Source organism: Periplaneta americana, chromosome 5 (genome assembly GCF_040183065.1).
Source record: "Periplaneta americana isolate PAMFEO1 chromosome 5, P.americana_PAMFEO1_priV1, whole genome shotgun sequence".
NCBI lineage: Eukaryota > Metazoa > Arthropoda > Insecta > Blattodea > Blattidae > Periplaneta > Periplaneta americana.
The window spans coordinates 178,486,278-178,510,477 of NC_091121.1; the positions used below are offsets into that span (position 1 = coordinate 178,486,278).

General features: G+C 37.1%; 1 protein-coding gene across 2 annotated transcripts in view; it reads left to right on the plus strand.

Annotated features, from left to right (window-relative positions):
- The window catches only part of LOC138700304 (solute carrier family 12 member 8), a 94,819-nt gene extending 81,457 nt beyond the window's left edge, over positions 1 to 13,362 (plus strand). The window contains exons 13-18 of one of the 2 annotated variants that reach the window (XR_011332323.1): positions 3,410 to 3,542; positions 8,277 to 8,438; positions 8,633 to 8,816; positions 9,293 to 9,374; positions 10,452 to 10,533; positions 13,317 to 13,362. The gene's annotated coding sequence lies outside the window, so the exon portion shown is untranslated. The remainder of the gene's footprint in view (positions 1 to 3,409; positions 3,543 to 8,276; positions 8,439 to 8,632; positions 8,817 to 9,292; positions 9,375 to 10,451; positions 10,534 to 13,316) is intronic. The other variant, XR_011332324.1, reaches the window with a different exon arrangement.
- The last annotated feature ends 10,838 nt before the right edge of the window (positions 13,363 to 24,200 follow it).

The window sequence follows — 24,200 nt, forward strand, 5'->3', positions numbered from 1 at the left end:
CATAAAGAACAACCGGTAATATAACTGTTTTATAAATTCTAACTTCCAGATTTTTTGAGAGCAGACTGGATGATAAAAGCTTCTCAACCGAATAATAACAGGCATTTCCCATATTTATTCTGTGTTTAATTTCCTCCCGAGTATCATTTATATTTGTTACTGTTGCTCCAAGATATTTTAACTTCTCCACCTCTTCAAAAGATAAATTTCCAATTTTCATATTTCCATTTAATACAATATTCTCGTCACGAGACATAATCATATACTTTGTCTTTTCGGGATTTACTTCCAAACCTATCTCTTTATTTGCTTCCAGTAAAATTCCCTAATCGTTTGTGGATTTTCTCCTAACATATTCACGTCATCCACATAGACAAGCAGCTGATGTAACCCGTTCAATTCCAAACCCTCTCTGTTATCCTGGACTTTCCTAATGGCATACTCTAGAGCAAAGTTAAAAAGTAAAGGTGATAGTGCATCTCCTTGCTTTAGCCCACAGTGAATTGGAAACGCATCCGACAGAAACTGACCTATATGAACTCTGCTGTACATTTAGACACATTTTAATTAATCGAACTAGTTTCTTGGGAATACCAAATTAAATAAGAATATCATATAAAACTTCTCTCTTAACCGAGTCATATGCCTTTATGAAATCTATGAATAACTGATGCACTGTACACTTATACTTAGTTTTATTTATACGTTATAGATATTTTTGTGAATGTTTAGTCACATTAATAATAAGAAACATTACCTATAGGCCTACCCATTATTGCGAGTAACTTCACAAGATATGTGCCTGGCGTCCTTATGTAGCTAGAGCATTAAGCAGAGGAAGAGGAGGAGCTGAGAAGAAAGGTACCGGACATATGTAAGGAAGGGGAAAGATTGAACAAACGCATAGGGAGTTTCGGTTCTACAGAAAGTCGACAAACATGAACCCAACACAAGGCTTCTTACCGGTTTTCAAAGGACTTGGTTATTTAGTACGTATGGTTGGATGCCTAAAGAGTAGGTTAAAGTTTGTAGTGCCTTGATATCCTCTCTCATGTTAGAACACCTAATGCAGGCACTAAGGTACGGAATGCTGTCATCCAGGCCTTAGTTCGTGTCTGTATTCATACGTGAGTCGGCGATGCGTTGTTGCGAAATTACCCAGATTTTCAGCCTAAGTTTAAAAAATTGTTCTTAATTTCAAAACGCAGAATAGGGTTTTCACGTGAATACGTCTTTGACATCAGATCGCCACATGAGGTACCAGGACGGAAACTTCGATGTAACGTTTGCAGGGTGATCCATAACTTCGTGACTAATAACAGATTGAAATAAATGTACTGGGTGTTCATTTCAAAGTCTGTCATGACGTCACTGTTGTGAATCAGCGATTTGAAGCGAGTTTCAGCTTTTATGTCAGAGAAGTTGCCTATTAATCAAGGCGTTCAATCTGAACTTGAGAACGTGTACAGTATAACTTGAACGTCGTAGCAACAGATGGCGGTCTGTACGGTCTGTGTGCTAACATAACCTCTTTCGAACCGTGTTTTGCGCGGCCAAGTCGTACGCAGGGTACTTGTTATCATCGGTTGCGTACCACAACATTCCACAATACAAATCAAATGCTCCGTGTCCATGTTGACCGTCGAAATTAATGTCAACAAATACATAAGTAATCGTCTTAACCCTCTCCTCATATCTCGACAGTAAGAAAAAAAACTCACCTCAGTACATGTTCCGAAACAGTTCATATTCCTGCCACTACCGGCGTTACCGTACGTACCGATAAGTACTCTTCAAAATGAACGCCGTAGTTGCTAGGCAACTTCTCTGGCACATAGGTAATACACCTCTGTGGAAGTGTAGGAAGATTGAATTCTCTAGGCTCATCGGCTAGCCACATGACGGCATACAGCGAGCCATGACACACTTTGAACTGAACACCCAGTAGTCTCATTCGATCGGTTATACTACTACGGTGCGAGCATGAATTTTGTTAGGGCCCGCGGCAACTCGTGGCCATTTTAGGCTTGCTTGAAAATATCTTGCCAGTAAGTCGATACGTTGCGACTCCGATGTACTAAGGCCCTGATTTTGGTGTCAAACGAAACATCTCGTTTAGATCTGTTGATGCGTATTCACGTAAAATCCACGGAACACAGCCACACAAATTTTGGTTATTCATTTTAATCTATTGTATCGCTCCCTTCAATTTGCACAGTTCTATCCCTGCTCACATATAACACCATAGCCCAATGGACTTCCAAGGCAATAACTCTTATCAATTGGCTATGCTGCCATCTAGCGGCTGCGAAAGTCACGTTATAACCCTGATGGAACTGTGGGGAATAATAACTTGCAGCAGTAGCAGTACTTCCATCTAGCGGTCGTTAACAAAAAATTCATTTTCGGCAGTGGAGATCCTGGTGGTTGTTCTCTTTTAATTAATGTTTCCAGTTTATAACACGAGAATAACCAATCTGACATAGCCTACGTGATTATTGATCAGGAATTATATCCTATCACTTCCACCCTGCATGTAATATATATATATATATATATATATATATATATATATATATATATATATATATATATATATATATACACAGGGTGGAAGTGAAATAACCTTGCAGACTGAAAGGGACTATAGGGTACGCTTAAATGAATAGAAAACCTATGTTACGTTTTATTAATTAAGTGTAATTAAAAATTAAGTTGGAAGTTTGTTTTGAAGCGCTCTATCAAAAGGTACTATATTTGACCTCGACTCCCATTTGAAATTTTAAAGTAATACGCCACTGACCCTACTTCCTGTTAAGGCTGATTGATGAAATCAAGCTCAAGTGAAAGTTCACATGTGGTTTAGTAATAAATATTTTGTCTCGAAAATTTTAATGTAATAGTTTCCGAAATAAATGGCTGTTATGGGTGGTCTGAATCACCCTGTATACAGTCACGAAGCTCAATACGTAGTAAATATGCATCCATGGATAGTTGCTAATCACTAGAATCGCTGCTATCGCCTCATACAGACAATGCGAAATAGTACCGGCACAGTCTCTTGTTCCTAGCAACCTCAACAACTCAAGCTTTGTGACTGTATATACTAGACTGTGGTACCACGCGATCCAAGAAAAAGATCCGTCACTTTGATAAAATTTAGATTATACTCATTTACAAAGTATGGTATTGTAGTTTCGATATGTCCTTTTTCTCCTTGTCGACTTCAGTTTGTCCACTTGATATTTCGAATCGAATTGTAGGATCGATAATTTCACCTTCAGCTCTTGATCGATTAATTACGGAATTTGTAAACACTTCGTAATCCGTAATTACGGTTAAGTGACTGATTGACAGTTTTTTTTTAATTGCGTGACTTTATATTTAGTATATTGTGCCTGTGTTTTAGGAAATTGAATATGGATAAGTAGCAAGAGTGTAAGTGTAGGAAATAGTTCTGAGAACTCCAGAAGCCAGTACTTCAACTTCTAGCCAACGAGCAGAGGACACCACCATTGCAAGGAAAACTCGTACAGGACAACGTAAGTACAGTCCTACTTATTTATCTTATGAGTTCACTTTTATAAAAGACGAAAACGCACCTGTTCCCCAGTGTGTGATTTGTTATGAAACTTTGTCAAATTATTCTACGAATCCTTCTTAACCCTCGACAAACTGACCTGAATTGCACACGCTGTAAGCTAAGTAGGGCACCTATAAATTGTCTTTGAATTGTGTTTTAATCTCATTTTAGGCGCGTGCGCAATAATAAACTGCATAGAACTACATACTGTCTGTCTGTGTGTCTGCCCATATAAATATAACAACTCTCCATCAGTGGAACGACTTTGTACAAAATTAAATATAGTGTAGAATAACACGTTAACTTTGAACACTGACAGTGTTAGTACCTTCTGTACAATGTTTTAAACATTATTGTAATATATTAAGCCTTATCTTTTCCACATAACTCGTAATGAAACTGCATTAGGACACTGCCTTCTTAATTCAGTGCTGCACCGTGATGTCATGGTTTTTAGAAAAATAGTCAATGAAGAAGTAGCGGCCGGTGATCGAAATCCTCGTAGAGGCCAGATGCAACTAGTTTAAGTGCCTCCGATAGGAAATGTTTATTTATGATATTGATTTATTATTGTTATTATATTATTAATATCATTATTACTTTATTATTATTATATTATTATTATTATTAGCCTACTATTAACGAAAAATAATAATTTCATTCACCAAATAAGCTTTTATGCTGTGAGTTTCAGTGATTGTTTCAGTGTGATGAAGCAACCCACATTATATGTTGAAAATCCTCTTTCTTTCTTTTATATTTATTTTTTTCCCTTGACAGCAACGAGCAAGGCCAACAGAGAAGTTCATTTTACACCAAATTACAACTTAACCATTTATGTTGCCCATACCAGGATGCAATAGAAACTCGCGTTTTAAGATTATCTGTCAGAAAAATTGTCAGCGATGTCGTAGGTATCTCGGTAGACTCTCTCTTTATTTAAAACTTCCTTTCTTTCAATATTATTTCTTCTCGAAAAAGGACACTCTAACAATGATTTAACTGTACCAGCATTATTTCTCGCATTTGTTTCTGTTTATATTTTCCCGAAATACATAACAACATTGGCCCAGATTCACTACACGAAATGCAATAGTACAGCACCCTAGCTTAAGTCATAAACTAAGACATAAGGGGAGGGAATAGTGTGGGTCTCTGCTTGCCAATGAGCTGGAATTTTTGTTATTTATGGCCTATTTAGGAAGACAAGTCACCATTGCTATTCCCACCCCACACTATCCCTGAGGCCGGTCCATGGATGGGAGAAATTATGAAACCTGACCAGGCCACGAGGCCAGACGAATTGTGCCTCAGCTACAACGTTTTAAGCGCAACCTCAAAGTCTGCGAAAATACAGGAAATTCAGAAGCCAGGCCTCAGGAACAAATTTTACTGCAAAACAGGTCTATATACATCACAAGCCAGACCAGGTACGAGCGATCCTGGCCTTAGGAATAAAGTTTACTGCAAAACAGGTCTATATACATCACAAAGTTTTCAAATGGTTCATTCAAATAACTAATAGATTATATAAAAACACAAAATTTGATTTCAGTTAAGCCAAGTGACTGAGGCCCGGGCTCACTTGCCTTAGTCAATCAGCCGCCACTGCAATGAAGAAGGCCATGAAGGTTCTTATGGCCTAGCAAGGTCAATGTGGACATATGTTCCTCGGAAAAAATCAATACTTTCGTGTCTGCGCACATCTCACAACATACGGGACATTGCTAAAAAAATAATAATATCAAGTTAGAAATATGGTCGAGCATAAAAAGTCGTATGAAACTCGCCTATAATGGTAATTAAGAAGTGAGTATGGATATTTATGCAACGAGCGCAAGCGAGTTTCATAATTTTCATACGAGCTTCTTAATTACCTTCATTATAGGCTCGTTGCATAATGTACTATTATTTTGTATAGTAGGAACCATATTGTCGACAAAATATTGCCATTTCTCTGGAAGTTTATAAATTCAATTATTCGAAAATCTGGCGGTTTTCTGGTTGATCAACAGTTCCATGTTGAGTCTGCAGTCCTCCAAGGAAATGAGGCGTTTTCCATTAAGAAAATTCTGCAGGGATCTGAATAGATAAAATTCTGAAGGAGCAATGTCAGGAGAATAAGATGGGTGGGGTAACACATTCCAGTCGAAATTGTGCAACTTTTGACGGGTCACCAAAGAAGTGTGTGGTCTAGCCTTGTGATGTTGTAAGACGACTCCACCACTGTTTGCCAATTCGGAATTCGGGTCTTTTCTCTTCAACGATGATCCAACTGAGAACAGTATTCCTCAGAATTGATGGTCTCGCCAGTAGAAAGAAATTCGTAACACAGAATTCCTTTCGATCTCACCATATAAAGCATAATCTTCCATGGATGAAGCCCTGGTTTAGGAACTGATAGTAGTGGCTCCACTTTCTTGCGCCATTATTTTCTCCTTCGGACGTTGTTATACACTTAATCTATTTTTCATCTCATGTCACTAGCCGTTTCAGAAAAGCACCATTTTGATTTTGTCTCAATAAGGAGTCTCAGATGGAAACGCTCTGAACCAAATTCTCTTCACTCAGTTAGTGAGGAACTCCTATGTCGCGAAGATTTACATAGCCAAGTTTCTTTAAGTGCCTGGCTTCACTAGTATGGGATAAGTTCAGCTCCTGTGGTATCTCCCGAGTTGTCATCCGTGGATTGTTTGAAATAATATCTTTTATTTTTTTGTACGTCTGTAACCATAGGCCGACCATTGCGAGGTTTTTCTTATAGGAAGAAATATCCAGCTCAAATCGAGTAAACCACTTTTGAGATACGCTATTCGTCACTGTATCTTCTCCGTAAACAGCACAGATTTTCCGTTGCTTTTGTTAGGCGGTTTTATTCTTATGGCAATAAAACGGTATAAGATGCCGAAAATCTTCATTTTTGCCTTCCATGTTATTTCTGTAGACACTCGCAATTTGTAGGCTTTCGATCATTTTACCGTGATCGTCCTCAGCTGTGGATAACAATAATTGTAAGTTGGCAGAGATATTTATATAGTGGCTCTTGGGTTCCTGCCCGACGCTCGTTCGTTGTATTATTGTTGTCTCTATTGTGATTGGTTCTTAGATCGTCCAAATTCTATGAATGGTCCATCATGTATGTACGGGATTGGAGCTGGCTCTATGTTCTTTGTCGAGTTGCCAACGGATCGTAGCGCTTGGACATTCAGCATAGTGATAGTAAAAGCAGCAACTGCCTGAGAATATTTTCTTCACATACTCATATTTCCTTGCCGACGGATTGGAGCATCTGGACCTCAGCATAGAAACCTAGTAGCCAGCCCCAATCCCGTACATACGTGATGGACCATTCACAGAATTTGGACGACCTAAGGACCAATCACAAGAGAGACAACAATAATAAAATGAACCAACATTCGGGCAGGAACCCAAGAGTCACTATATAAATATCTCTGCGAACTTACAATTCTTATCCACAGCTCTGAGGACGATCACAGTAGGATGATAGAAACGTTAGCTCTAGTAACTGACACTACGCAAAACAAGCCCGGAAACTACACAATCCACGTACTGACGTATCCAATAGCAGGTCCGGTTGTTGAACTCTACGTGGCAGGGGTGTTTCGGCAACTGTGATATCTTTGCTGTACAGACTATATGAAACTTACGATAAAAGGAAACAACTTATAACAAAACTCAATAAAATTGTCCTTTACTTCGTAACAAAGAAGAAAAAAATTCCTCTTTATCCATTGCAACACAGAACTGGGTGCGACAGAGAAATAAAACCAGGGGAGAGTGATGGTTTGTAAAATTTGTTTAATAGCCTCTGCATTCCTCTTTCTGGTTGTGTGGGAATAATTGGGTGAATGTCAGGAGAAGCGTGTAGATATTCAGGATGACTCATGAGTTTTGTCATCATAGAACAGACGACAGAACGAGATTCAAAGAAGAATCGGAAATGCATGGAAGAGATTTTGGAGCCTCAGTTTCATTCTGACAGACAAGACATACAATTTAAAATTAAGAAGCGGAGTCATGAACAGCTGCATCCTTCCAATTCTCCTATATGGAGCACAGACATGGTCTGTAACGGAAAGAGAGCGGGACATGCTGAGAAAGTGCCAACGGAAAATGGAGAGGAAGACGCTGAACATTACACTCAGACATAGACTACGTAACGAAGACATAAGACAAACACACCTCAAAGACGCAGGAAAGACGGCCGACAAGCTGAAGAAGAAATGGGCAGGACACGTGATGCGACTCAACGCGAACCGGTGGACACACATCCTTACGACATGGGACCCAAGGATTGGCAAACGCAACGCTGGAAGACAGAAGACAAGGTGGGCAGACGAACTTAGAGCAAGATTCGGCCATCTATGGTCAAGAACAGCGAAAGACCGACAACAATGGAAACTAATCACAAAGTGACTTGCAACCTAAACAGTGACTAGTGAACAGTGGACCCTTCAGATATGACATTACAAAAGTGACTATCATTCCCGGAGTGGCTAACTGGGAACTGTTTGCCAAGCCACCCTGCATAGTCAGGAGGCCCTTGCCCTTCATGGGATTTCGTGGCTAATTCTAATTCTAATTCTAAGGCATGAAAAAAGTTAGTATTAACACGGGTGCTAATCGCACTTGTTATAGTTGTTTTTCTGACTGCCTCTGTTTATTTGCACAGGAACCGTGCTATGCCTTCACAGTGGTTTGACATTGCGGAGTTTGACTAATTAGGAAGACCAGACTTCAGCTATGGCAGGCTACGAAGTTGGTTCTTACACGTGAGATGCGTTGGATTGCAGCTGAGACGGACATCTTCCTTCGAAAACACCCTTTTATACAGGTCAGTGAAATAAGAAAGATAACGGAAGTATAGGACTTTCATAAATGTAGAAAATAATGATGAGTTATTATGTTTATTATTAGTGTATTTTTCACATTGAAAGATTTATTGTCACCATTAGACAATTCTAATTTTATACGATTTGAAATAAGACGTGTGTTGATGTAATCTTATCGACATATCTCCACTTCCAGTGACGTTGGCCAAATTGAGAAGCCGCATTAACACAGCAATCAGGAACATCACACAAGACATGTTTGAGAGATTTTGACAAGAATGGGATCACCAAATGGACGTCTGCCTTATTACACATGGGGACTCACATCGAACGCATCTAAGGTCAGTGTAAAACTTCAAACTTCCCTCTTTCAAATGGTGGTAAGATCATGTATTTATGTTCAATACTGGTGAAAATATAGCCTTCTGAAATAGTCCAATAATTTTTAACCACGGTGTAAATTTTGAGGTAGGACAATGGGGCCATCCACTTCAGAAGTGGTGGTGCGCAGTCTTGTCCCATCATCCAACTTCAGAACTTACCATATCATACCTCCTCTTCCTTCTCTTCTAATGTATCAGTCCCTCCTTGTTTACCTCTTTCTACTTTCCTAATACCGGTATACATTTTATACAAATAGAAATTTACAAATTTATATTATTTACTTTATGTAAATATATACAGAAGTACAAATAAATGCAAAATAGAAGTAGAATAAAATAACAATGTACTTAAAAAACAAAGGTTGTAATAATGTTTAATAAATTTAAGAATGGAATGAGCAGTGTTTGTATTGTATTGTAATGTTACATCGTCGTTCACACTCTGGTGTAATGGAAAATCTTAATTTTTGCAGACAGAAGAAAAGTGATGCGAAGTTGCAGTCAGGTGTGGACTAAATTCTGGAATGGATGACGGAACAAATTGTCGCAACAGTGGTGAGTGTTTTTGTTATAATTATTAATATAATCATCATCATCATCATCATCCTGTCAAGTACTGGTCCCAAAAGAACTGTTACGGCCTGAAAAAGCGATTTTCTTGCCATCTTTTCATAGGTCGAGCAAGTGACCATTTCCCATTTGGATGATACTTCATTATTGCCATAGGGATCCTGGATGAAACCATTCTTGAGACGTGTTCCTTCCAGTTTAACTGATATCTGGACATATAGTCCAGTATTGATGACACATTAAGTTCTTGGAGGATATCTTCATTTTTTTTCGATTCCATTTAGTGTAGCCAGCTGTTCGGCGCATGAATCTCATCTCGCAAACTGTTAGTCTGCTTTCATCTTTTGTCCTTATAGTCCACTCTTCACTCCCATAACATAAGACTGGTCGAGCTATTATTTGATAAAGACGAGTACGAGTTGATTTTTGTACTAATGAAGGTTTTAAAACTCTATTAATGATGCCCATTGATTTGTTGAATTTTACCATTTTCTCTGATAAATCCAAATTTTCAACAAAAGAAAGTTTATATCCTAAATAATTAAACTCATTCACTCTTTCCAAAATTGTGTTATTTAAACAAATTTTGCTTGGTATTGGGTATTTACCACAAAAGGTAATTATTTTTGCTTTGTTAATGTATATTTCCATTGAATATTTTTGAGCTATTAAATTCAAATTATGTACTGACCATTGCAAATCATCTTCTGATGTTGCTAGTAAAACAAGATCATCTGCAAACGTTATTACATCTAATTTTAAATTTCTGTTAATAGTGATATATCCGTGTTTTGTTTCTCTAAAATCTTTCACAGTGGCATTCATATAAACGTTAAAAAGCAAAGAAGAGAGGCCACAGCTTATTAATATAATATTTTGGTTATTTACAACTGAACATTTGCCCTTTTGCTTTTCTTATGCTGTGAAGAATAGAAAGTGTTGTGGGAACGTTGTAATGATGTTTAATAAATTTGAGAACGGAAAGAGCAGTGCTTATAGTGGTATTGTAATGTTGCATCGTCGTTCAGACTCTGGTGTAATGGAAAATCTTAATTTTTGCAGACAGAAGAAAAGTGATGCGAAGTTGCAGTCAGGTGTGGACTAAATTCTGGAATGGATGACGAAACAAATTGTCGCAACAGTGGTGAGTGTTTTTGTTATAATTATTTAAAAAAACACATTCTGCATTTAATTGAGAAGCTATGTAAGTCGTCTGTGTTATGCTTTCCGGATTCTTGCGAAAATATCACCCATGGAACTTTTAAAATCAGTCTACTTTGGCTACGTTCATTCAATAATATCATATGGCATTATTACTTGGGGGTCTTCACCAAAATCGATACAGGTACTCCAATTGCAGAAAAGAATAATTAAAATTATAAAGTAAGTCCCTATCCAATCTGAAAGTATGAGCATTTTTAGAGAACTAAAAATTCTACCTGTGCCCTGCATATATATACTAGAGATACAGTAGTTTGCTACATTAATCAAAATATAGACTCTTTTAAAACAAATTCATTTTATCATGAGTATAGTACCAGAACATCCAGGAACATACATTTAAATTACCACAGACTTACCAGAAGTATTAACAGTTTATCACATAGAGGCAGCAATCTTTATAACAAACTCCCACAAAATATTAAAGACCGTAACATGCGAAAATTAAAAAAAGAGGTAAAAAATATTTCATTAAAACACTTGCCACTCTGCACAAATGATTATCTAAATTTAAAGCGCTAGTATTTAACATTCTCCTCCAGATACTACCTTTGATGGTTTTACGTTAGGTAGAGTTAAAGCCAAGACTGGGAAGAGAAAACAGAGGGACTGCATGGGACAGTGCCACATTGGCTCTAGCTTGGAAGAAAAATATTAGTATATCTAAATTAGTGTATTCTGAAATTGGTACAATTAAGATCGACTTTTACATGTTAATTAGTATTAAGCTCTATGTATAATACTGTATATATTAGCTTGTGTCGCCGAAAATGTTCTCACCTTCAGCGTATAAATTAAAACATTTGTAATTCTGTATCCTAGCATATTTAGCACTAGATGTATTATATTATGTATTGTCAATGTTCTGTATGCTGACGATACCATGAATGCTTGTCATTCTTATGGCTTAACAAAAATCTATCTAATATAATATTCTGGTTATTCGCAACTGAACATTTGTCCTTTTGCTTTTCTTATGCTGTGAAGAATAGAAAGTGTTGTGGGAACGTTGTAATAATGTTTAAAAAATTTGAGAACGGAATGAAGAGTGCTTACAGAGGTATTGTAATGTTACATCGTCGTTCAGACTCTGGTGTAATGGAAAATCTTAATTTTTGCAGACAGAAGAAAAGTGATGCGAAGTTGCAGTCAGGTGTGGACTAAATTCTGGAATGGATGACGGAACAAATTGTCGCAACAGTGGTGAGTGTTTTTGTTATAATTATTAATATAATATTCTGGTTATTTACAACTGAACATTTGTCATTTTGCTTTTCTTATACTGTGAAGAATAGAAAGTGTTGTGGGAACGTTGCAATAATGTTTAATAAATTTGAGAACGGAATGAGCAGTGCTTATTGTAATGTTACATCGTTGTTCAGACTCTGGTGTAATGGAAAAATCTTAATTTTTGCAGACAGAAGAAAAGTGATGCGAAGTTGCAGTCAGGTGTGGACTAAATTCTGGAACAGATGATGGAACAAATTGTAGCAACAGTGGTGAGTGTTTTTGTTGTAATTTTTAATATGATATGATATATATGACAAATATTTGATGTCAACATTTACATCCATGTAATGTGGACCTCACAATTTTTGTATCCGGTGCCACAATTACATTCATTACAGATATACCTTTTGTAGAGGCTCTTATAATTTGACTTTCGACCCCATTTAAATTGATCAGTATTCCCATCTTTAAAACCTAACTACTCTGTTCTTGATTGTCAGTACACTTATTTCGAACACACACTGTTTCTAATACTTGTTACTAAAACATATTACACCATTGTCCAATATGCTCGTTATTATGTCTGTTTCATGTGTATCTTTCATTTTCCGATCTCACTAATTTTCTACATATTATACTTCGCCATCCTAGCTAGCTTCCTCCACCATACTCCTTACCTATTTTCATTATTTCTATCGTCTTATCTAACTTACTATTTAACTTCCTATTACACTCCTCTAATTCATATATCAATTTATTTACTAAGTCCTTAGTAGTCTCTTCCTTAGCCGTCTCTGGATCAGAAACATCCACTTCACCATTTTCTGTTATAAACTCGTCATTCTTTTCGTTCACTTCACTTCTCACCATTTCAGCTCTTGCACTCACAGATACAGTTTCACTTCTCCTCTCGGCACTGACCTTCCTTCCCACTAATCTGGTTAAATCACTTCCCAAATCACTATAATTATTAATATAATATTCTAGTTATTTACAATTGAACATTTGTCCTTTTGCTTTTCTTATGCTGTGAAGAATAGAAAGTGTTGTGGGAACGTTGTAATAATGTTTAATAAATTATTTGAGAACGAATGAGCAGTGCTTATAGTGGTATTGTAATGTTACATCGTCGTTCAGACTCTGGTGTAATGGAAAATCTTAATTTTTGCAGACAGAAGAAAAGTGATGCGAAGTTGCTGTCAGGTGTGGACTAAATTCTGGAACAGATGACGAAACAAATTGTCGCACAGTGGTGAGTGTTTTTGTTATAATTATTAATACGATATTCTGGTTATTTACAACTGAACATTTGTCCTTTTGCTTTTCTTATACTGTGAAGAATAGAAAGTGTTGTGGGAACGTTGTAATAATGTTTAATAAATTATTTGAGAACGGAATGAGCAGTGCTTATGGTGGTATTGTAATGTTACGTCGTCGTTCAGACTCTGGTGTAATGGGGAATCTTAATTTTTGCAGGCAGAAGAAAAGCGATGTGAAGTTGAAGGGCGAAACAAATTACCGCAACATTGGTAAGTGTTTTGTTACAATTACGGTAAAGTGGGGTGACTTTGAATGCTGAGGTGACTTTGAACAGTAATGTAGCGCCTTTCTAAATTAAATGCTGTACCCAATTGCGAAAATCTGTTTAAGTTGTCAATAAATTAGTTCAGTTTTTTCGCAATTGGGTACAGCATTTAATTTAGAAAGGCGCTACATTACTGTTCAAAGTTACCTCAGCGTTCAAAGTCACTCCACTTTGCGGGTACCATATTTGTCATTTCCTATGCTATGAAGAATAGAAAGTGTTCTGGGAAGAAGTCGATTTTCAGATTTTCATACAAATACATTTTCATCTATTGATGTGCAGTAGTTTATTCTAAATTGCAGGTATTGGTTAGTCTATATTTAACACAGGCGTTCTCAACCTGGTTTTTACGAGCACCGTGGTGCTCTTCAAATGACATTTGGTGCTCTTTTCCTGCGAGCACAAGTGCTCCTAAGGTACTTCTTTTTTTTCAATTGAAACTTCGTGTACGAATCGGAATAATAGTGTTGCTATCCATCATTGTAAGTATTCGAAGAAATCAAGGCATATATTAGTTCATCAAATGACTTTAAAGAAAAGTTCTCCCAGTTATTTGAGGAAGATTTCAAGATTAGTATTGCTTTTATAGTAGACCTCTGTTAGTATCTGAACGAGCTTAATAATCAACTTCAAGGTCAATAAAACACAATGTGTGATATGAAAGAGATTATATTTTCATTTGGGTTATGTTAGAAAGATTCTTTTCTACAGCAACTAATAACGAACTACTTAATTTCTCAGAACTTGGGCACACACTTTGAGTCTTGACAGAGCCCAGTTTGATAGCCCTAAAATAGTTCAGGTGACAATTCAAGATCTTTTGAACGAATTCGAAGAGCTTTCGTGTTTTGGAAACAGAATGAAAAATTGTTTAAAATAGCATATCACCCCTTTGAATTCAGGTGTTGAATTAATAAGAAAAATCAAAGTTATTCAAGAGAATGATGTGGTTAGTCGGGCAGAACTTGAATTGATAGATTTCTAGTTTTCTTTAGCTCTGAAATATTTGTTGGAAAAAGAGAAATACATAGCCTTTTAGGGAACAGAACACACCAAATTTTTTTTAATATTGCGTAGTATTCCTCTAAAATATTTAGCTATGTTAGGGACGAGTTAGAAAGCTTTTTTTCAGCTATGAAACACCTCAAGAACAAAGCACGATCATGTTTAAGTGATTCACATCTGCAGGGCAGGTGTTACGTGCTGTCTCTTCTCACTTTATAGATCACTTGGATATGGAACAAGTTTTGATGGTGAAATCATTGCAATAAGTGAATGTCTCAGGAATCTTCTATGCCACATCAATAAATTTAGGAATGCAGTTATATTGTCAGACTCCAAAGCAGCTATTCTATCAATCGTCTCTAAACACACACTTTCATCTCAAACAGCAGAAATAACTAAAATGCTCTCTCAATTAATATCACTCAATAAAAGAATTGTATTCCAATGGATACCATCGCATTGTGGAATCCTGGGAAACGAGAATGCGGATGCTTTAGCAAAGAAGGGCAGCACTGCTACTTACAAACCTGTTACTAAATCTGTGAAGAGATTTATTAAATCTACATATTTAGACTTCAACAAACAAAATTTGATAACACAATCCCAAGGGAAAAAATGGAACTCTCTGCATCAAAATCCACAGTTAATTCCCGATTTACCACGAAAATCGTCTGTAGCTGCATTTAGATTGGCAACAGGCCATGATTGTTTGGCTGAACACCTGCATAGAATTGGAATATATCAGTCCCCTAACTGCCCATTGTGCAACTCAAACCAAGAAATGGATTCGGAACACCTCAAAATCTGTGCTTCATTGGCTGGTCGTGATAATATCTTTGAAAAATATTGGAGTGCAAGAGGTCAAATGACTTTATTGTCAAACGCCTGGCATTAGAAAACAACAACATCTGCAGGACATTTGTGTGTAGCTGCAAGCGACTTTTCCCTGGACATCAGTGAAATTCTGAGGAACATTCAACGTCGAGGACCTCATCAACATGGTGAGTGTTAAAAAATTTATGTATTTATGAATTTATTAACACTGTTGCATTTCATGGTGCTTGGGTAGGTACTTGGTACTACATGTGGGTGATGCGCACAGTCTTAAAAAGGTTGAGAACGCCTGATCTAGCATAGGAAATGTGTAACTATGTAGTAGATAAATTAATGGGTTCGTAGTTTAATATAAAAAACAAGAGCACAGCACGATTTTGTTTGTGATGTTTTGTATTATGTAAAATGAAGTGAGAAATAAGTGTGGTTCTTAGGAAGAAAAAAAAAATGACCTAATAGAAATGATTATTTATAGAAGAATTACTTTTACTGATTGACTTTGTAACTTCTTTACTGTGTTAACCTCTTCCCTTACTATATACACTCAGGGACAAAAAAAACCTGACACTTCTATATTTGCTTGTATTTTGTTGCCAATTATTTCAAAATGAAACAAAACCCATTTAAACACAATAATGTTTCATTTAGCACCTTATACGACAACGTTTGAAAAAAAAATCTCTGATGAGAAAATTTACAAAAAATTACAAAGGGCGTATAACTATGGCATCGTTTGGTCTGTTTTTTCATTTTATGGTGCCTTAAACATTAAAAACTCTTTTTAGTAATGGGTATTACCCCCTCTGGCTTGAATAACTGCATCCATACGTCTTGGCATGCTCTCAATTTGATTAGCAATGTCTTCTTGAGGAATAAGTTCCCATTCTTCGCCAAGTGCTCGCCTCAACTCTTCTAACGATTCTGGTCTCGATCGTCTATTCTTAACACACTGTCCCAGCATGTTCCACACGTGTTCAATTGGGTTCATGTCTGGACTCCTTGCTGGCCATGGAAGAACATGGATTCCCACTTCTTGGAAATAATATCCGACTACATGGGCAATATGCGGCCGTGCATTATCATGCATTAAAACAAAATTATCGCCTACAAATTGGCCAAATGGCACAACATGATCAGCCAAACATTCATTTATATACCTATCAGCTGTTAGTCTTCCATTTTCAACAAAAACCAACTCTGTACGAGCATCCGTACACACTCCTGCCCAAACCATCACTCCACCACCTCCATACGGCACATTTTCGAAAATGCAATACTGTGAAAATCGTTCTCCCCTCCTTCTCCAAACTCTTTCACGTCCATCAGGCGAGCACAGATTGAAACGGGACTCATCGGTGAACAGAACACAGCTCCACTGTCCATTTCTCCAATCCCTGTGATCATTTGCAAAACGCAGTCGTTCAACTCGATGCATCCTGAGAAGTCTGGGACCAGTTGCAGGTCTACTTGATATCAGTCCACTTGCTTTCAACCTCCTTCTAACTGTTTTGGCCGAAATTGGGCGTCCATACATGTTAACAAATTGCTGGGCTACACTAGTAGCTGGCAGGTTGCGCTCCCTAAGAACTCTCAACACCATATACCTGTCTTCATTTGGATTTGTAGCTCTTGGACGACCCGAACCTGGTCTTCTGGTATATTCTAGGGTCTCTCTATACCGTTTTATGGCATCATGGGTTGTGCTTCTAGCCATATTCATAACATTTGCAATGCGTCCATCATCGTAAAGGGCTACAGCTCGAGCCACATCTTCAGGTCGCATCTTGTTTTAAGACAAATGTTACAACCCCACTTAAACTCAGAAAATGTAAAAATAAAGAAATAACGAATGATAACGATAATGAAGCACAAAATGGTTGAGACAAAATTGTTATAGCTGAGACTCCGAAAGCAAAATTGGAATATTTGGTTGTAATGGCTTGTTTAAAAAACAAAAAACAATCAACAATGTATACACGTCTCCATAACAACAGATGGCTACCATAATATTGTATGAGAAGATAATATTTTTCAAAATACCAGCAAATATTAAAGTGTCTGGTTTTTTTGTCCCTGAGTGTATTTGACCAGTTTTGTGAAAAAAAGTGTCATATTTTTTTATTTTCGTATAGAGGCCATTTAATATTGCAGAATCACTGTACATCACTAATTTTCTTACATACCTAAAAAATCACTATGAAATAGACATTCATTTATACCTGAATTATTATCCCGAGGTATCTCGTGCACCTTAATTCCAGCTTATGGTAGTTGTCCCACTTTGATTTTCTCCTGAACTATTTATCAACTTATGTTTTTTATGGATTAACTTATGAGGTACAATACCAGTGCTGTTATCAAGGCGTTAAATGTTGCTTGTCGTGTGATAGACTCGAAAGCAGGGTATTACGCACAGTGGCACATTGCATTCCGGACAGTAGTATCTGCTCTTGTGTCGAATTTGTTTGTATTTTGAGTCTCTCGCAATACTACACATGAAACACTGTCTGGTTGGTTGTTCTTCTTCAGAGTTCGTGGAATAACTTCTGGAGATTGTCTACCTGTAAGCCGAAGTGGGTTGTATTTTGAGTCTGTAGTAGGCCGCCACGAATTATTTTCAGCATTCTGTGAACACTTATTAGCATGCCGAATCGTCTCCTCGAATATAATGTTGATGAGGTCATTATTGAAGAATAATTAAAAAAATTGAGAATTATCGTTATCAGAAACAATGTTAAAATTTCAGGGAATGGGGACCTCGGAGGTGCAGAAGAAATGGTGCCAGATGTCTTCTATTCAAACCACTGTCGAAAAGACGCGACATCAACTGATCTGAATTTGTTTGTTGGTCTATAACTTCGTCTTCTGATACCGATGTTTCATTTCCTAATCTTCTACAGGAATATATTCCTGATCAAAAGTTTCGGAATCACTAACTTGATCCATCTTTACACAAAACAGCACAAAAAACACTAAACACAAACAGAAACCGCCCAAAATAACTAGCATTCTACTCACTACTATGTGTGAATGCTATATGAGCATAGAATTCCCCCTCGCAAGGAAGAAGTACAAAAAACACCACCAGATATAGCAATATCACTAACTTCTGTAGCCATCTAGTGAGGAAAAGGTTAATGAAAGAATGGAAACGTACAAATTCGGGATAGATTATAATCCTTAGCAGGGAAAATGGGACTCAAACGAGTTAGCTCGGATTAATAAATTTTGACACAAGTTAGCAATCCGGTGTGGCTTAGTGGATTAAGCATCAGCACATAGAGCTGAAAACCCGGGTTCAAATCCTGGCGCCGGAGAGAATTTTTCTCCGTTCCATTACTCTTTCATCGTATGATCACACAGAATATCTGCATGAAATATCATATGTACTTCGGTACATTATAATAATATATATATGCATAAATCACTTCGTGATTTATGACGGCACTTATTCCATCGGATCCCGGCCAACTAGTCACCCATTACGAGTGCACCTCAGCACATGTGTGGACTTCGGTCCTAGGTTCATAGTTTTCTATGACGTAGTGCAGAGGGCGGCCACTAGAGGGAACCCAAGAGTTGGAACTTAAAACTGAGACGATTCTTCTGACGCCAGGGTGGAATCCGGTGTGGCTTAGTGGATAAAGCGTCAGCACGTAGAGCTGAAAACCTGAGTTCAAATCCTGGCGCCGGAGAGAATTTTTCTCCGTTCCATTACTCTTTCATCGTACAAGTTAGCAACCCAAGTTAACTCGGGTTTATCAGGGAAGTGGTTAATATGAGGAATTTTACTGGCTGACTAGTTTCGAAGTGATATTCTTCATTGTCCGAAGTCTAGTGAAGATTCCGCGCTATCTTCTGGTTTCCTATTGTGGTGGGATATGTTCATGATTGTGTCGAAAAAGATGTGTGTTTTAAAATTGAGTTGAATGTTCAGGATGTGCTGGAGATGTGTTTTTGTATGTTTCCAGATTTCATATTTTTCTAGAGAGGACAGGAATGACAAATGAAGTTTGATTAATTTTTTGAAGTTCATAGAAAAATTTACTAGATTCCAATGCTTGCTTAGGTTTACTTGTGTCGAATAATTTTTGGGACTTCATGGAGAGACTTGGAGATCTGGAACAGGGATTATATTTCTGTAGAATGATTTCTAAATAAATACCGTGATGCAAATAAGACTGACAGTGACTTGCTAAGTTGTGTTTCGTAATGAATTACTTATTAGAGGGCAGGAAAATTACTTGAAGAGGTGGACAAAACTGTTTTCCAAATTGTTTACCGTATTTATTAGGTTTCCATGCTTGCTTAAATGTACTGGTGTTTAATAATATTTGACGACATCTGGACAGCTGCAATAGGGATTCTAGTCTTGCATAATAATTGCTGAATTCAGGTCATGTTTCATATTATAAAACTGATAGTGTCTTTGCTAAAGGCTTTTGGTAATAAACAAATATTACACTTAAATTTATAGGGGAAGAATGACAACTGAGGAGTAGGATAATTTTTTTTTTTTAATTGTAAGTAAAATATACAGCGTGAGTATAAATGATTTCCCTGATTACGAAAATTATTTGTGGACAAACGATTGAATGTAGAAAAATTTTATGTATAGCAGTATATGGGCAAACTCTCCAAGTGTTTAAACATACCTTATAGGTGCTCGATATGGGCTTCCCTTGTGACCCTGCAGACATCAAGCTGGTAGTTCAATTCGTCCCACACACGGCTAAGTGTATCCATATTGATTGGAACGATGGCGTTGATGATGTGAGCGCGTAGCTCTGGCACATTTTTCCGGTAATAGAAGTCCAAAAATAGAGTCTTTAACATACCCCCACTGTGTTAAGTCAGGACAACGTGGAGGCCAGGACAAGATCTGCATGTCGTCTGTCCTCGCGCGACCAATCCATCTGTTCGGCAATCGGTTGTTCAGAAATGTCCGGACTTCGTTGTGGAAGTGAGGCGGAGCGCCATTTTGTTGATATATGAAATCATTCACTATCACTCTCCAGCTGTGGCATCAGCCATTCTTCTAACATGTCCCGACACAGTGGGTTCGAGAAAAAAGAAAGGGCCGTACACCTTGGACTTGGAAAGTGCAATGACAAAGACGACATGCATATCTTGTCCTGCCTCCACGTTCCCCTGACTTAACACCGAGTGACTTCTACCTGTAGGGGTATGTTAAAGACACTGTTTTTGTACCTCCATTACCGGGAAATCTGCCAGAGCTACGCTCCCGCATCATCAACGCTATCGCTGCAATCGATATGGATACACTTAGCCGTGTGTGGGACGAATTGAACTACTGGCTTGATGTCTGCAGGGACACAAGTGGAGCCCATATCGAGCACGTATAAGGTATGTTTAAAAACTTGGAGAGTTTCTCCATACACTCGTATATTTAAAATTTTTCTACGTTCAATCGTTTGTTCACAAATAATTTTCGTAATCAGGGAAATCATTTATACTCACGCATTACATTCCAATGGTTGCTAGGTTAGGTGGTGCTCAGCAATGTTTGTCGGTTTCTTATATATAATTGGACAGCTGCAATAGGGATTCCAGTCTTGCACAAAAGTAATAAATTCATGCCAGGACACTTACTAGACTGACAGTGCTTTTGCTAATTGTTATTCATAATAAATTACTTTAAACTTACAAATATTGTGGAGAAATTACAGCTGAGATGTGGGATAATTTTTTGCAAACTGAGGTTGAAATTTATTACATTCTAATGCTTATTAGTTTAAGTGATGTTGACTAATGTGTGAGAACTTGATATTGACACCTGGGAAACTGCAATAGGGGAGCTCTAGTCTTGCGTAATGATTGCTAAATTCTTGCCAGAACTTATACAACACCGAGCTTTGAGATTTTTCACACTACAGGTAACTTAATTCACTATCATTCTTACAAAGCAGGAATAACAACTTGAGTTTAGTAGGCCTATGTATACCTTTCTCTAAATTCCATACAACAGCGTTTCTCAAACTTTTTTGAAGTGGGGACCACTTTTTTAAGTCAGAACAGTTCTGCAGACCACCTTACTTTTGTTCCCTTCGAAAGCAAATTTATCATTTTTGTAGCATATTTTAATACCAGTATACTTATATTTTAAAATAGAGTTAATTAATTATAATATTTTTGTAATTATATTTTTGTAGCCAATCACAAGTAACTTATAACAAATTCTGTGCATTGTTGATTCATTGCGTGCCTGTTAGTAGTCAGTTGTTTGAAATCCTTCTTATGCTAGTAGTTGTCCATGTCTCTGTTAAATAGTGTCCATTATAAATAATGGAAAACTGGCTTCGATCCGGATCTTTGAAAAGAAAGGAACATGAAGATACGCTTCATTTAGGCAGTGCTAATAGTTCTGAAGCTGTGTGTGAAGAAATATATTAATTATAGTCTCATTAAAGAAATATCTAATCCTAGTGGTAGCTATTCAAAGAAGAAATACGTTTGTAAAAATGACAAGAGTTATTTGGAACTTGGATTTACTTGATATGGCAATGAGAGTGAACCAAAACCTTGGTGCGTTGTTTGTTATGAAGTGCTTTAAACGAGTGCATGAAACCTGCAAAATTGAAACGGCACTTAGAGACGAAACACGCAAATGTAAAAAGTAAACCTGTCGGATTTTAAAATAGGCGGAGTCTAAATTTTCTTATATCGTCATCTGGAAAAACAAATAAAAAAATTAATGCAGAAACATGCCCGATTTTCAACAAGTAAAGATGCAATTTGACACATTCTACTATTGGTGTACGACGTACAGTACGTGACCATTTCAATGTGCTGACTGGGTGTCGGTAAAACTATTAAGAAAGTCATCAATACATGAAAAGGTTCCTCTGTTGTTACTTTGGTCCTCTGTTATGAATTCGGGTGGTCCCTGGCTGGGTTACAAGCTCGGCGCCAGATATGCAGGAGAAGATGGCGAGAAATGCCATGTTCATAGTGCTTTAAATCCCTCTTTTGTTGCTGAGAGTGGAGTAGGAAGTGGATAGACGGGTAGGGTAAGAAATTTCATAAAATATTAGTACTGGGAGAAAAAGAGAAAGGCGATTGCCATGTGTCATTTCCAAACTCTGAGATTTTCAGCTATAGTGTGATACGCAAATCGTTTGAATTTTATTTTTTCTTCTGTCTAGTTTGAGAAACGCTGCATACAACATTTATTACATTCTCATGTCACTAGGGGTGTTGTGCTGTTGAAAAAATGTTTACGATATCATAGTGACATATGGACAGCTACAATAGGGACTCTAGTCCTGTATAATGACTGCTAAATTATTGCCAGGACTGATACATCACTGACACTTCTTTGTTTGCTGATTTTACATAAAAATCATAAACTCTACTATTTATTATGCTGCATTACCGACTGAGCTCTTGCACAAATATTTAGTATTGGAAGGAATTTAGAATTGGGGGCCCTTATGCTTCTTTTTATGTGTTTTTGCTTTGAAAAGTAATTGATGATTTTATTCTCATAGTTGGACAGATACAATAAGGACTCTAGTGTTGGAAAAATTCTGCAAAATTTAAGCCAGTGTTTATAGAGGACTGACAGTGCTTATTTCAATTAGTTTTCATGAGACGTGTCTGTGCAGTCATACTGAGGGCTGGAATGACAACTGAAATTTGATTAATTTTCTGAAATTCATTGAAAAATCTACTAGATTCCCATGCTTGCTTAAGTTTACTGGTGTTGAATAATTTTTGGGCACTTCATGCAGAGACTTGGAGATTTGAAACAGGGATTCTACTTCTGTACAATGACTTCTAATTAAATACCGTGATGCAAACAAAACTGCCAGTGCCTTGCTAAGTTGTGCTTCATAATAAATTACTTATTAGAAGGCAGTGGCGTAGCATGAAATTTTGAGCAGGGCAAGCTAATTCAAGTTGTCTTTCATGCAATATGAGAAAACGTATTACAAAAAGATAGTCTTAAAATAAATAGTAGTCAATGTCAATTCAGCAGTCGAAGATTGATTGGAACATCGTAACACCAATAAGGCATGACCTCAAATGGTACGTAGTAAAATATGATTTCACGGTTTACACATATCTCTAACAAATAGACACGTATATGTATAACATTAGCTCACTCCCTGTCATACTTAGATAAATCACAATATTAACGGCCAATAGATACAGTACGTAAGTATGCGTCTGTCTTTTGGTTGTGTCCTTCATTGACAGCAAGGGAGTCGGTCATTTGTTTTTTAGATCACACTTTTGTTCGTAAGTCAATCTTGATAATAGAATTGTCCTAAAAAATTCAAGTAAATTGGTGTCAGGAACTGTTATTTCACACATTATTTATTATATCAGCCACAATGCACACTAACACTTCAATTGAACACAACTGACGAAAAGGGATAACTCGGAAACTACTTATTTTCAATGTCAAAGCTAGCTTCTTGCTAGCCTTGCGACCAGGGTAGTTTAGTTAGAAAGGGATGAAAAATCTGCGGGGTGGGTTACACAGAAGAATGAGTGTAAGAAACCAGTCTGCTTGGAAACTGGTGTGTGCAGGCTTCTTGTTTACTGCTGCATCACAAATCATCCTGAGCTGCCGCATCACAATATTTAACGCGTAAATATAAATTCTATTAAAATTAATAAATAATTTTTCCGTAGACTGAAGGTTTATTATGAAATTATTAATAACTGGGGAAGCTGAGCTTTTTAGCTTACATTGACGCTACGCCATTGTTAGAAGGTAGGAAAATAACTTGAACTGGTCGACAAAATTGTTTTCCGAATTGTTTAACATATTTATTAGGTTCCCATGCTTGCTTAAGTATAGGCCTACTGGTGTTTAATAATAATATTTCACGACATCATACAAATATCTGGACGGCTGCAATAGGGATTCTAATCTTGCGTAGTAATTGCTAAATTTAGGCCAT